Raw genomic sequence first — 14,716 nt, forward strand, 5'->3', positions numbered from 1 at the left:
CTCAGAATCTCTGGTCTTCCCTGCCAGCGATGCTCCATTGTCTCTCTTCATTCACTGTCATCAAGTTCAAAACTCTGACATCTCTACCTCCTCAACCAAAGCTAGCTTTGAGCTAAGTGCTTTGGGTGCTTGGTCCTCTACTGCCCATGGGAAAGATCACCTCCCTGGGAGTGCAGAGCAGGACTGGAGCTGGAGTGGGGAGTGCCCCTGCACTCACTGCCTGAAGGAGTTGCTAAAGACTCATCTGGCCCCAGCCCCTTCCTGGGATGCCAGTCTCTGACAAGCCCCAAGTTGCAAGGAGGCTTCTGTGTCCAAATCACTGGGAGACATCAGACTTCCTGCCATAGTACTGAAGTAGAATTTGGGGTTAAAGATCCAAGAACCTTAGATGATTAGGGAGCGACCAGATTAGGGAGTGGTGGGGTTCTGCTAAGGTTCTTCCTGGCTCTGCAGGGCAAAGCCTAAGGCTGCTGGGGTTCCCATCAGCACTGCCCTGGGCCCAGGGGTGGAAGGGTCTCCTTTGCTTTAGGACAGTGGCACCTTTGGAGGTCAGCTGCTTTTCTCTTTCCTCCTGGCCCAGATAGTCTTTGGCTGCTCCCTGGGCAGCCCTGGCACAGAAAGGCAGAGACAGAATGCAAAGCCAGCCAGACCTTTCCCAGTTACTTCCTGAGAGGCAGCTCTGGCAGGAGGGCTAACCATATTGGCAGGAGACGCAAATTGAGCGTTCCACTGCAGGATCTGGAGGCAGCCGCTTACCCCAGAGCTCTGTGGAGGCCCTGGAGGTACCATCCTGGGCCAGTTTTGTTCCTCACCCCACTTCTGAGCATGAGCAGGGGTAGCATTTGGCCCCATTGTACCAACCATGTGAGGTCTGAGGATCTGGAGACAGGCCTCCCTGAGCTGCTTCTGGCAGAGCAAAGTCAGGCAGACAGGACCTACTCTTCATTTGAACACTATCCCCTATCTTTAAGGTGAGAGTTGTGAGTTCATCTGAAGATGGGGTGCAACCTTCTAAGCCTTCCTTCACCTTCATTAGTGGATTCCCAGGAATCCCCTACATGGGTGTGTGGCTCCAGGTTCCCTGGGAGGATCCGTGGGACTCGGTAGGCGGTGAGGTGCTGTGACTTTTTAATTTCGGGCTCAATGTTGCTGGCAGTAGAGGGAGGATGGTGAGGACGAGTCTGGCCCCTGTCCTGGCTTCCGGCTGCTTTCTCCTTGAGGACACAGCTGAGTCACCAGCATCTGCGTCTGGCATTTTATTTTCTAATGTGCAGCCTTTTTAGGGAACAGCTTTTTCCTTTCTTCTGCACTGAACCTGTTGTACCCCTGGTTATAACTCTTCCCACAGTCTTGAGGTTCTGTGGGTCTGCTACAGGCCTGCTCAGCAAAGTACCATCTTGCCTAGCACCTCTCAGGAGCTACACATGATGCCAACAGAGCCACCTGCAGGGCCTTGCACCGTGTAGCACCTTCCCTCAGAATGCACCTATTTGGACTTTTCTTTACAGATATAAACTCATAGCACTGGCTCGTATGCAGGATAAGCCTATGGTTTTCTAGAGAGCACGGCTGAAGAACAACTAGTTCCACCCCAAGGAGAGACAGGGGAGCATCTCTGCTGTGGTCTGTGCATGCTCGCGCTGGAACTGTGCAGCTGACAGAGACGCTGCCCTGTGCTCAGGAGGCCCCAGGGCTTGCAGGACTCTTGAGCTCTGTAAGTAGCATGAGGCCATCCATGCCCAAGACTGTAAGCATGGGCGTTCCAGTCCCGACTACACGTGAGGACTCTGTGAACCCATCCTCCAACGGATGGCGGATGTGAAGAGATTTCCTTGTTTCCTTTTCTCATGGCACCTGCCCTTGAGTGTACGCTGGCCCTGGAGGGAGTCCATGCCCCTGCCTTAGTCCCTTCAGCCAGAGACTGGGATGGCAAGAGCATGAAGACCTGGGTTAGGGGGGAGGGAACAGAGTCTCAGATGTCTCCCTCTCCTAATCAGGTCTTTTACCAGATCTTACCTGGTGATGCTGGCAGCCAGCCCTCTTCTGGCCCCTCTCCCTGCATACCCTGTTACCAGAGAGCCTGGGGGTCTGGTTCCTGTCTGGCCCCGTCAGGGCGGATTACCAAATGAGTGGTTCTTTTGCCCCAGTCCTTTCCTGTGCTATAAATAAGCCCCATGTTTATTTTCTTATGTTATTGAAATGAGCACTTGTGACTTGGGCCTCTTTTGACGAGTCCAGCGAACGTCCATCCGGTGCCTGGTAAGGGCCCTGCATGGCTGGCTGCTGTCTGAAGCTATTTGGAGTCCTCTCCCTGTGTTTTGGATGTGGCTTAATTTCCCTAGAAAGGGCTGTATGCTGCCTTGTATCTGCTGATTTTCAGGTTTCAGCTTTCTGCCAGCCTCCCTGCCTGCTTAGAAGTAAAGTTGTGTTTCTCATTAAGGGGATAACAGCCACAATTGTGGTAATTAACGAAAATTGTACAGTGGTGGCAGTGGTTCCTCTAAGATTTCCAATAGTCTTCCTCTGGTAGATCCTGAGGGGCTCACCTTCAGCTCCTCTGCCTGCCCTGCGCCAAGTTCCCTGTCCTGGCTTTCTGGACATAACCAGTAATTTCTCTCCTAATAGCCTTGTTCTTGTCGCCAGCTAGGTTTGATGTCTTGACAACATGGCCAAGAGAGGATTTTATTAACTCCACCTTCTCCAGTGCATGGAAGATTCAAGGATTCTCTCTCTCATTCCCTCTCTCTCTCTCTCTCGCTCTCTCTCTCTCTCTCTCTCTCTCTCTCCTCATAGCACCTTCCATTCATACCTGGCCCTTCTTTGGAATTTATAAAACAGATGGATGAAGGAGTAGAAGGGAAATGCCTGGCAGCCTGTGCTGTGTTGCATGCTACATGGAAGTCTGGGGATCGGGAGCTGTCCTGAGTGAGGACTTTGTGTGTTAGTTTGTCAGTATTCAAGGCCTCACACTTGTCAGTTAGATGCTGTACTACTTGAGCTGTGCCCTGGTCTTTTTTGCTTTTTTTTTAAACTTATTTTTCTGGTAGGGTCTCACAGTTTTGCTTGGGCAGGCCTAGATTGTGACCTCCTACCTATGCTTCCCACATAGCTGGTATTATAGACATCCACCATCATGCCCAGTATTTTGTTTAGGTTGGGGGGGGTCTCACTAACTTTTTGCCCAGGCTGGCCTCTAACCTTGATCTAGCCAACCACAGCCTCCCAAGTAGCCACTGCATGGGCCTGTGAATGATGACTTCGAAAGAGTGGTTTTTTTTCTTTGGCAGCACACCAAAAGTATCCCATGACACCATGAGCAGGGCACATCCTTATTTATTGAAACTTGGGCTAACGACAATTATCTACTTCTCAGAGTAGATTATTCTGGTTAGTTACTCAGCAGAGAAATATTTTCATGGACACAACCTGAACTCAAAGTCTCTTAACGGAGAGAATTGCATCTAACAATAAGATTTCATTCATTGTAAGAGAAAGGACCAGGGGAAAGTAATTTTTTACTCATGTGTTTTTACTCTAGTAACTTGTAAAGATAATTCCCTTTGGAACAATAAAAAGCCTGTGCAATGGATTCATTCAGTCAACAACTCTTTATTGAGCACTTAGTATGTGTGAGGGACTGTTCTTGCTGTGAGGATGCTGCATTGAGCAATGCCATGTACCTACTCATCAAGACAAGTAAACAGATATCATCTCAAGTGTCCATAAATGCTGCGAAGAAAGTAAAGCAGAGTATTGTAGATAAGTAACACCTTGGGCATGAAGAAGCATTTTGGAGGGGCTGGCTAGAGGTGACAGTTAAGCACATATCTGTTAAGAAGGAGTGAACCATGAGGACACCAGGGAGCAAGGAGAGCTAGCATAAAGGCCCTTGGGCAGGAACAAGCTTGGCTTAGTTGAAGAATAGTAAGAAGCACTGTGTGGTTGAAGTGTATCATGTAAGAGAGAATGCTAGGATGCCAGAAAAGCAAGCCAGGCCCAATTGTGTTAGGAGCAAATTGGCTAAAAAGATTCTTTTCTATTCTTTAAAGTCTCTTTCCTTAGATTCACACTTTCCCATGTTTTCTTTAATCTCCCTTAAAGTCTCGCTCCTCAGACTTGCACTGTCTCTTAAAGTCTCGGTGCTCAGACTTGCAGACAACAGCAGCTATGTCTAAAAACTGCATTAGCGTAACTCTTAAAGTCTTGGCCCTCAGACTTGCACTGTCCCATGTTCTCTTTAACTTTTCTTTAGCTTAGCTTTTCTAAAGCCTATGTATGTATAAAGTTCTCGGTGCAGAAAGCTCTTCTGGTGGAGACTCACAACATCCAGCAGCCTCTCAAACAGTCCACAGTCAACTAATCAGAATCCCCCATCAAAAAACCTCACATCCTCCTTCAGGGAGTCTTTTATATCCAGTGGAAAACAAGGATGTGGAGCAGCAGTTCTCGGGGAGGGGCATGACGTTGTAACAAGAGAAACCAGAGATCCTAATTATCTGAATGTAAACAACTTAGGAAAAGCAGCTGTGCTGCATTTTGCCTCTGGCTTTCTTCTGCAGCTGGGGCCATGCCAAACTCAGCCTGTAGATCATTGAGCACAACTGTGCTTATGTCAAGTTCTCGTAGGCTTCTCATAATCCACTCCCACAGCCATTAAGCATTTGGATACCTAGTACTCAGAGGAAAAGCTAGGGTTGAAAATATAGATGGGATTTACTATCATAGGGCTAGTTGAGATTACCCAGAGAGTCATAGTAGGTAGAAACAAGACAAGAACTGGGCTGGAGCACTAGGCCCAATGTACATCTTAGAGAAGAAAGGGAAGAACTACAAAGAAGACTAAGGCGTTGGTGGTGAATTAAGAAGGAAAATAGAAAAATCTATAAGTTCAGCTGTGATAAATTACAAATGCATGGTGTAAACTCTAGAGCAACTACTAAGGGGCATAGTTAATAAGGCAATGCTGGCAGTAGGATACCAAAAATACACTGTTAAAAAGAAGACAGGAAAAGGAGTAAACAAAGAAGAAATGAGACAAAATAGAAACAAATAGCAAGACGGTAGACTTAAATCCAAACATATCAATGATTGCATTAAATGTAAATGGCCTAACCACTATAATTAAACTCCAGAGATTATCTAGACTATTCTCTGTGGTTTGACTGTGTTCTCCAGAAGTCCCTGTGTTAAAGTCTTAATTCCCAATGCACCAGTTTTTAGGTCATGAGGGTGTCACCCTCATGAATGAATGAGCACCATTCTCACAGAAGTGAGTACATAAGACTGGCTGTCATTAAAGCAAGTTTGTCTTCCTTGGCAGTGCCATTTACCATGATATGAAGCAGCAAGAAGGCCCTCACCAGAAGCCAAGCTGGTCTCATGCTCTTGGACTTCCCAGTCTCCATAACCATGAGCTAAATAATTGTCTATTCTTTATAAATTATCTAGTCTGTGCTATTCTGCTATACCAACAAAAAACAAAGACTGAATTAAAAAGCAAAAGCAATTACATACTGTCTATCAGGAAAATTTGACATTTTAAAGTTAAAAAAGGTAAAAGTTTGGAAAAGATATACTGTGCAAACATTAATCACAAGAAAGTGGGAGTGATTATCTTTCTAGAGAGAAAAAAACATTTCATAGTGATAGTGGTGAAGGGGCCAATTCACCAGTGCATGTATTCAGTGAACAAAAATGCTTGAAAATACATAAAGGAAAAACAACTGAAAGAGAAGTAGAAGACCTATAATTATATATGGATGTCTAAATGCTCTTATTAACTGACAGAACAAGTTAATAGGAAAAAAATAGTCAGAAAAATATAGATCTCCTGAGTAACACTATCAGCTGTCTTGGCTAGTTGGCAGTTATAGAATGCTTCTTCCACATAGCTGAATACACCTTCTTCCCAAAGGCACAGGCAACATTCACCACAAGTAATTTTAGAATTGAGAACAAAAAATACATTCTCTGACCACAGTGAAATTGAATCAAAAATCAATAACAGGTAGCTGGAGAAATCCCCAATACCTGGAAATTAAATAACATTTCTAAATAATGCATAGATTTTTAATAAAGACAAATGAAATTAAGAAAATGTTTTGAGTTGAGTGAAAATTATAAAACTACCAAAATGTATGGGTAGAGTACTTTGAGAGATAGCTATCATTTGAAGTGACTAAATTAGAAAAGAAGAAATGTCTAAAATGACCTAAGCTTCTACCTTAAGAAACAATAAAAAAAAAATTAAACACAAAGTAAGTAAAAAGAAAGACTAAAGGGCTGGCGAAGTAGCTCAAGTGGTAGAGTGCCTGCCTGGCAATCATTAGGCCCTGAGTTCAAACCCCAGAACTGGGAAAAAAAAAAAAAAGACTAAAGTATAGATATCAATGAGATAGAAAAATGGAAAACAACTGAGAAAAATCAATCCAGAACTTGTCCTTCAGAAAGGTCAGTAATTGCTCAAGACTGTTCAAGAAAAAATAGAGCTGAGATACAGTGTACCCATTACTAGGAGCCAGATGTGAGGGCGATCTGGCTGCGACATCTGTCGCCCCATTGATCACCAGGGTTGATTGAGATGATCTGGCTGGCTAGGCGGGTGTCCCCTTCCTTCCTCATCGCTCCATGTGCCACCCTCCTGAAGCTGTGTACTCAGTCAAAGAGGACAACCTTCCCCCAAGGAAGAGGACCATTTTTTGGTCAAGGGTATAGAGTAGCTGCACTCCCCTGCTGAACCTCCAAACAAGCTCTCAAGGTCCATTATCAGGAGCCAAAGAGGGGATGTGACTCTAAACACATTAGAAGAGCAGTACATAACTATGGTCTGAATGTTTCTGTTCCCCCAAATTCCTATGATGGTGCAGGGTTGGCGATTAAGTCATGAGGTGTCTGCCCTCATGAATAGGACTGGTGCCCTTATAAAGAGGCTAAAGAGAGGGTGTTTGTCCCTTCCACCATGTGCTGACCCAGAGGCACCATTGAGAAATAGGCCCACACCTGATCCCAAGTCTGATGGTGCCTTCACCTTGGACTTCTCAGCCTCCAGGACTGTGAACAACCGATTTCTACCATTTATAAGTTGTCTAGGATGAGACACCAGGGAACTTTTTGGGGGTGAAAGAAATGCTGTATATTTTCTCATGATAATTGGTTACATGCATATATATTGTCCAACTCATCCAAACTCACCAGGCTCCTGTGGCTCACGCCTGTAATCCTAGTTACTCAGGAGGCAGAGATCAGGAGGATTGCAGTTCAAAGCTAGCCTAAGCAAATAGTTCACAAGACCCTATCTAAAAAAAAAAACTTCCAAAAAAGGGCTGATGGAGTCGCTCAAGTTGTAGGCCCCGAGTTCAAGCCCCAGTACTAGAAAGAAAAAAAAAACCTCAATAAAGTAGATTAAAAGAAAGATCACTCATGGTTAAACCCATTACAGTTCAGTTTGTTGGGTTTTGCTGTGTGCCACTATCCTCACCTCCTCACCTGGTTCCAGTTCCGTTGCCTCAGTTCAACATTTCCTGTTGTGTTCTTGGTGAGGAATACGTGCCACCTTTCCAACTGACATTTGCCATCTGACAGGTCCTGTGCCAGCTGCTTCAGATAGAGGTGAAGAAAACTGTGTGATTGATAAGGAGGGAGATGAGTCCCTTCGAGTGCCACCTGCTGTGGAAAGCAATGCATGGCAAAGGGGGACTTATACGTGTTCCCTGCTAAGGAAGGAGCAGCCTCCATCTGACTTGGTAAAGGAGGGGCACCTGAAGTGGGCCATGGAAAGTTATGGGGTAGAGTGGGCACCAGGTGAAGAGAGGGTGTGGGCAGGCCAGGACAGGCGTTTTGCCTGAGGGAGAGGAATGGGTGTCCTTGAGTTGCAGGGGCTCTGAGTCCAGGCAGAGGGTTAGAAAGGATGAGGCTGGAGAAGAGTTCAGGGCTGTATTGGGTTCTCCAGGGACAGAACCAAAAGGAGAGAGAGAGATATATTAGTGGGATTAAGTAGGGGAAGTGGTTCAGGAGGTGATGGAGGCAGGCCATCTGCACACTGGAAACCCTGAGATGCCAGAAGCATGACTCAGTCTAAGACTGAGGTCCAGGCCTGAGAATCCTGGGGAGGGGGAACACTGGTGCGAGTCCTAGGGCCCCAAGGCAGCCTTAGGTTCTGATGCCCAAGGGCAGGAGGACGAGTGAGTCCTTGCTTCAGCTGAGAGCACAAATACTTTCTCCCTTTCCTGTCTGGGCTCACCCACCCTGAGGGCAGATTTTTCTCACTTAGTCCCTGCCTCATCCTCCAGGCTCCTCTAGAACACTCTCGGACTCACTCAGAGCAATGCTTCCCAGTTCTCTGGCTAGCCCATAATCCATCCAAGTTGACGCCTAAGACTCACCATCACAAAGTGAAGTCAAAGAGCTGAGATTCTGGTCTGTAGGAAGAGTAGAGCCATCTCAGGCTAATGTTCTGGCCAGGGATGTATCTATCAGAGCTGACCCTTGGCATCAGTGTTGACAATGGATGGAGTGGGGAGAGATTAGGAACAGGAGGTAGACAGTGACAAGGCCCTGAGCTAGAGTGGTTGGCAAGCCCCTTTGGAACTTGCTGGGACTCACTGAAACCCTTTGGGATCTACAGATGGGAAGAACAGCTCCTTGTCCATTTCTGAGTCTTCCCCTCATCCATGTAACACGCACCAGCCATGCTGCTGGTTTTTTATGTGCCCCCCACCCCCACCCCGCACCAATTCATATACTGATTCCCCATTCCCTGAGGTCACTGTGTTTGAAGATAGGGCCTCTGAAGACGTAAATACAGGTTAAATGAGGTCCTAAGGGTGGGTCCCTAATTTAGTAGGATTGGTATCCTTTTAAGACAAGGCAGAGATACCAGAGCCTCATCTCTCCACATGTGTACATGGAGAACAAGGGAGAAGACAGTTATCTACCATCCAGAAAGACACCTCACCAGAAACCAAACTTTCCAGTGCCACGAGCCTGGATTTCAGAACTGTTTTTAAGCTGCCCAGTATATGTGTGGCATAATACACTGTTTATCACCACCTTACCAGCCACCCAGCCAATCCCACAGATAAAATATCAGGGATTCCCAGTGTTTCATAGTGTGATGACACACTTTGTAAAACACAGTCCCCCAACCTTTGGTGTCCTTCCCTTAGCCAGTACATGTAATCCAATCCCTATGGCCCTTCCCAACCTCCACAGGCATGATATCTCCTGTCTCCACTGTGTTCAAATATTTTAACTCTTGAACTTTATAACCACCTTGTGAGATTAGCAGAAAACTTGTCTTCACTTTCCTGATGGAAAAAGTCACAAGGAAAGCATTTTAGTGGTTTGGTAAGGTAACAGAGCTACAAAGGTCACCATGTGGCTTCCTGGCCAGGGCTTTTCCACACTGTCATCAAGACAAAGCTCTCTCTGTCCAAACCTTTCTTGGAGAGGAGGTGTGGGCTGCCTTCATGTTTCATCCTTCTCAGCAATTACCCTTCCCAATCCTCTCTCTCTCTCTCTCTCTCTCTCTCTCTCACACACACACACACACACACACACACACACAAACACACACACATATACACTTATTTTCATCCCCACCCCCCATAGTGTAGCTTGAACCTATTGTCGATCCCTTTCCCCAAGAGCCTGGAAATTACAGAGATGCACTGTGGGTAGAAGACAGAGAAGGGTTGGGGAGGGGACATGAGATGCAACCAAAAGAGACACCCCCGCAGACACAGCAAGAACCTCACATCCCCCGGACATCTAAGCACCATGTCGTAACAGGGCTCTGGGAGATTCCAGATCCCAGGCACCACAGCGGGTTTGCTCCTCTCCAGCAGAGGCAACACCTTAACACATGGCGTGCACATGGCCCCACCAAAGCTCCTTGTGCAAGTTTGCCCTTCCTCAATCCTGTTGGGCTGTGTTGAGCTATTAAAAAAAAAAAATCTGTTTGAAATCACACAAAATTCCAGGGAAAATTTCAACTCTCACACTCCATTGTCTTCTGGCTCTAGCTTGCATCTTCTCGCTACGAACACACAGGCGGTTTGCAGTCCTATTTTGGGGAACCGGCTGGCTATTTGTGGAGGGCCCATTGTTTCTTGGCTGCTGAGCACGAAAGTCTAGACCTGTGGGAGGAGAAGTTCCACCACTACTGGCCACAGGGAGGGCTCTGCTGTACTCAAACCAGCCAGCTGGTGGCACCCTGAGGTTGGCGGTATCTCTTAGAGCAAGACTAGGAACAGTGGGATTGGTGGTAAATCCAAGGCAAGAGCAGATCCTGCTGGAGTTGGGACCAAGGCAGGAAAGACACTGTCTACAGACTACTCCTAAGGCAGAGTTGTGAGTGGAGACTTGGACATAAGGATTGTCTGGGATGATGGGGAGAAAGCAGGATTTCAGACCAAGGCTAAATGGAGACGCTCCAACAGGAGAACCGTTGGACCCAGGAACTCTTGGCACCATCTTTGGCCAAACACCAGGAAGACTAAATAAAGAGGCCAGGCTTGTCATGGCCATTGCTCTTTACAAATGCTCACGAACTCTGGAGGAGCACAGTGGGCCGGGTCCAAGGTTAAGCAGAGTTCACTCCAGGCTGCTCTCCAGTTGCCTGAGTCAGTTTCTGGATTTCTCTAAAATAAACCGGGACTCTCCTTTGACCTTCCTGTCCTACCCTGACTCACAACTCAGCATGTCATCCCCCCACTTCTCCACTCACCTTGGACTCATTTTCTGAGGCATGCAGATGTAAGCACTGTCAGTGTCCTCATAGAGCCTTTACGCATGTCGGATGTCAGCAGATAAATAGCCAACTTGCACATATTATGTGCTGACCTGCTATTACCCACAGTTCTGGGGATACCGAGAGGCAGCAGTTGACTTCTGGAAGTTAGGTAGGGCATAGCTAGAAAGGGGCTTCACAGAGGCATTAGCATTTGGAAGAAACCTTTCAGGATCAATAGGAGTCCATAGGTAGAGGAGGGACAGGAAGAAGGGGTCAGAACATTCTAAGCAGAAAAGATAGCAAGTCCAGCCTTGGGGATAAGTGAAAGGCCCAGACAGTTTGGGGAACAATGAGCTGTGTTGGGTGGCCAGATAGTGAAGGATGGAGCCACAGTCAACAGTCAGAGGAAGTCCTGATAGCCTCGTCTTCCTTAGAGACCACAGTCAAGCCCCCATATCTTCAGGCTCAACTGAGGGTCTAAAACACTGAGGAAAAACCTTGCATCTCTACATATCAGAGCACGTGCATGCTTTTTTCTTTTCATTACTCTGTAAACAATACAGTATAAGAACTATTTGCATAGCATTACATTGTAGTAGGTATTATAAGTAATCTGGAAGTGATTTAAAGTACATTGGGAAGATTGTGTGTCTTATCTGCCAATACTATACTATTTTATATGAGGAACTTAAGCATCCGTGGATTTTGGTACCCACGGGGGTCCTGGAAAGACTTTCCCATGGATACCAAGAGACGGCTGTACTGAGAGTCCCAGGTCCCAGGAACAGGCTGCCCAAGTTACCAGAGATGTCTAAACCAACCAAGTTCTCCCTTCCCTACCCTGTGTACTCTGCAGGATTGGGGGCTTCTAGCTCCCCAGGAAAAGGCAGAAATGTGAGGTAGGGACAGAACCCCACAGCTCCTATGTGGCTTGACACATGGCTTTTCCTGTATCTGCTTCCTTTCCATCCTGTGCCTGGACAGTGCTTTGTTTTGACAGTCCAAGTGGTATGGTGACCCAGGCCCCTAATGTGTGACAGAGTTACTTCTTAAAGTTGTCAGGCCTTCCTGAAACTCAGTGGGACTACATTGAGTGTGAATCTACCTCCTACAGGTAGCACGTCTGAGAGATAGCTCCAAGAAAGTGTTCAAACCATTGGAAAGAGAGGCTGAGAAGGGGTTTCCATCAGATTCCTAGCTGGAAACAGTCATTGTTCTTTGTGCCACGTTGTCACACCAGCTTACAAAGCTCTTGTCATATGTCATCTGTTTAGTCCTCCTGGCGAGTTGGTAAAGGAGACAGGGAGAGTCTTATTCCTACACTTCAGCTGTGGAACAGAGGGCTGGCTGGTTTGGTCATCAAAGATGGCTCCCTTCTCCTGGCTCTCTTCCTGCTTCATCATTTGTCTTTACAGCCTGGCTTTAAAAATCACCTGCTCATGCCTGGGAGCTGTCTGTCCTGGAGGCCTGTCCTACGCTCTGGTGCCAAACAGCAGGACTTCCGTGCCCTGGCTCTCCTCCTGCTTCCAGAGCAGCCCCTGGAAACAGCAGCACTGTGACATTGAGGACATGGAGTGCTTTGGGAAGTCCTCGAGGCACAGTCTGTGACAAGCACACCCTAGATGCTCAGAGGCAAGGAGCTGCTTCTGCTGCGACCCCTCCTGCTGCCTGAGGGGCGGGCTCTGGTGCCCCTGCCCCCTCTAGCTCGCCTGCTGTGCAACAAGGAGGAAGGGGGCACATCCCAGACCCTCACAGGCCACGCACCGCTCTTTGTGCAGGAGCATCAGCCAGCCACCTGTTGTTAATCTAGCCTGGTAATCCATTCTGCACTGTGTCAGCAGTTCAAAAGGGCACTGTTAGTATTTTTTGCCGACTTCAATTAACGTGAGATTTCAGAGGCCTCTCTGATCACATTTCATCTGTCATAAGTCAGGAACAAAACAGACAGATTCCAGTTGAGAGGAGGAAGGAGAAGGAGTTTATTGCAAACAACAACCAAACAGACAGACTGGGCTGTGCCCAACAAAGGAGGCGCTGGGAGCGTCCGGCGGCCTCTGCTCTGCGTTCAGGCCCCGCACCTCGCCCCTAAATCCCCTTCTCACCACTTTCCTCCCCTCCCCCAAAAGATGTAAGTGCAATAACTTACTTAAAAGGCAAGAACGTTTCTTTTAATACTTTGCTATAATGTAGTTACGTGGTGGTATAGGCAGTAAAACTTCATGGAACTGACCTCATTTTTTTTTTTACATTTTTCTGAATTTTTAATGTATCTTTAATATTTATATATATATTTGAATATTCCACCCCCAGGCCATAAGCTAAAGGAGAAGTTGCACTTATACAGGGTTAAAATATCTTACAATGACAACAGCAAGTGTCGGTTGAGGTTCATGTTCCGTCTCGCACTCAGCGCTCTCTTTTTTCAACCACTGCACACCCAAACAGGTTATTAGACACTGAAAATTGTCCTTCAAAATCAGTAGTACAAAGGCCTAGCTCTATGTGTGAGTGAAGGGTGAGAAAGGCGAGGGGAGGGGAGAAAACGTTCAACCGGAGCCTCCTCTCCTCTCCCCAGCAGCCTTATGATGAAGTGGGGCTGATGGAGACTTTGGGAAATAGGGTTTCTGTCATCTTTTCTAATGGGACGGTCATGGGTTATGACCCTGGAGGCCAGAATGCCAGCCACTCTCCCCCAGCTGGGCCTGTTTGCCTCTGTACCTGTGGGCAGAGCCCTCAGAGACTGTCTCCCCCCCAGGGATAGCCCCAGAGTGAGTGACTGCTTACAGGGGCACGGTGGTTTCCATGGAAACATTCCCTTGTCTATCCAGTAGGGATGATGACAAGTGGAGCATCAGAGCTGAGTCCAGTGTGGGCACAGAAGTATGTACTGGGGTCCCCCTCACTCATGCTCCCTCACCCCCACCCCCAATCACCCTGCTTCTGAAAGCTCGAGGCATGGTCCAGAGAGCGAGAATCAAGTATAGTTAAAAGAATTCAAGGAAAGTCATGAAAGCCTGTGTCCTCCAAGTGCCATCCCAGACATGAAGACAGGCCTATCTGTCCCAGAGTCTCAGTTCCCAGGCCTAGGAGGCAGCATCTCAGTATGGAGTCTTGGCATACTGAGCCATGCTCCCTGCAGGCCTGGATCTTGGCTACCCGCTCTGCTGCAGCTGCCCACAATGGCATCTTTGAGCAGCTAGGCACATAGCCAAAGAAAATCCTCACCTCTCAGCTTATCCGCTTAGCAGTTAGCCACTTAACAGGTAGTCTCTCACCCACCTTCATGAGACCTGGCTTCTGGAAGCCAGCCAGCCTGCTAGGCATCCTAGCGGTTGCTGCAGAGGACCTGCCTGGGGAGGACCCAGGGCCCCGAGGTTCTCTTCTGGAGAGCTGAGCTGCTGATGGAGACACAAGGGGAGCTCTGAGCAGCACTGGTCACCCATGTACCAACTGAAACCCAGGCCTTTGGAGCCTAGGCAGCATGGCCTCAGTCCCTTCTCCACTCAGGCCCTGATCACTCTTTTCTGAGGTGAAGAGACTGAACTGACTAGAGGGTGTCTAGATTCCTCCCCAACTCCTCCAAGTAACTGTGTGGTCCTTAGTGTTAGGCAGGCCCTGGAGGGCAAGGCACAGAGGACCAGCATGGGGGTAGGTGGCTACCTGTGGAGAGGTGAATGGTGACATTTTACACCATCATGTTTAATCAGCCATGCTTGGCTGTGTTGGCAGACATGTGGCCATAGCCACAAACCCCTTTTTCTATTAATGGGGACCTTTTCTTCTCAAGCTTTTGAGCTGAAATTTGCCTAACATGGACCTAGTGTGCTCAGAAAATAGAGAATTAAATGTCAGGGGCTCCTTCCAGAAGAGTCTACCAAAAGCTCTCTCCTGTCCTTGTCTTCTGGAGCTGTCCTGGTCCTCTTGCTCTCTGTTTTGATTTTCTCATGTGTGAGAAGCAGCTGTGGTGAAATATCCCCCCACGTG

This window comes from Castor canadensis, chromosome 1 (genome assembly GCF_047511655.1).
Source record: "Castor canadensis chromosome 1, mCasCan1.hap1v2, whole genome shotgun sequence".
NCBI lineage: Eukaryota > Metazoa > Chordata > Mammalia > Rodentia > Castoridae > Castor > Castor canadensis.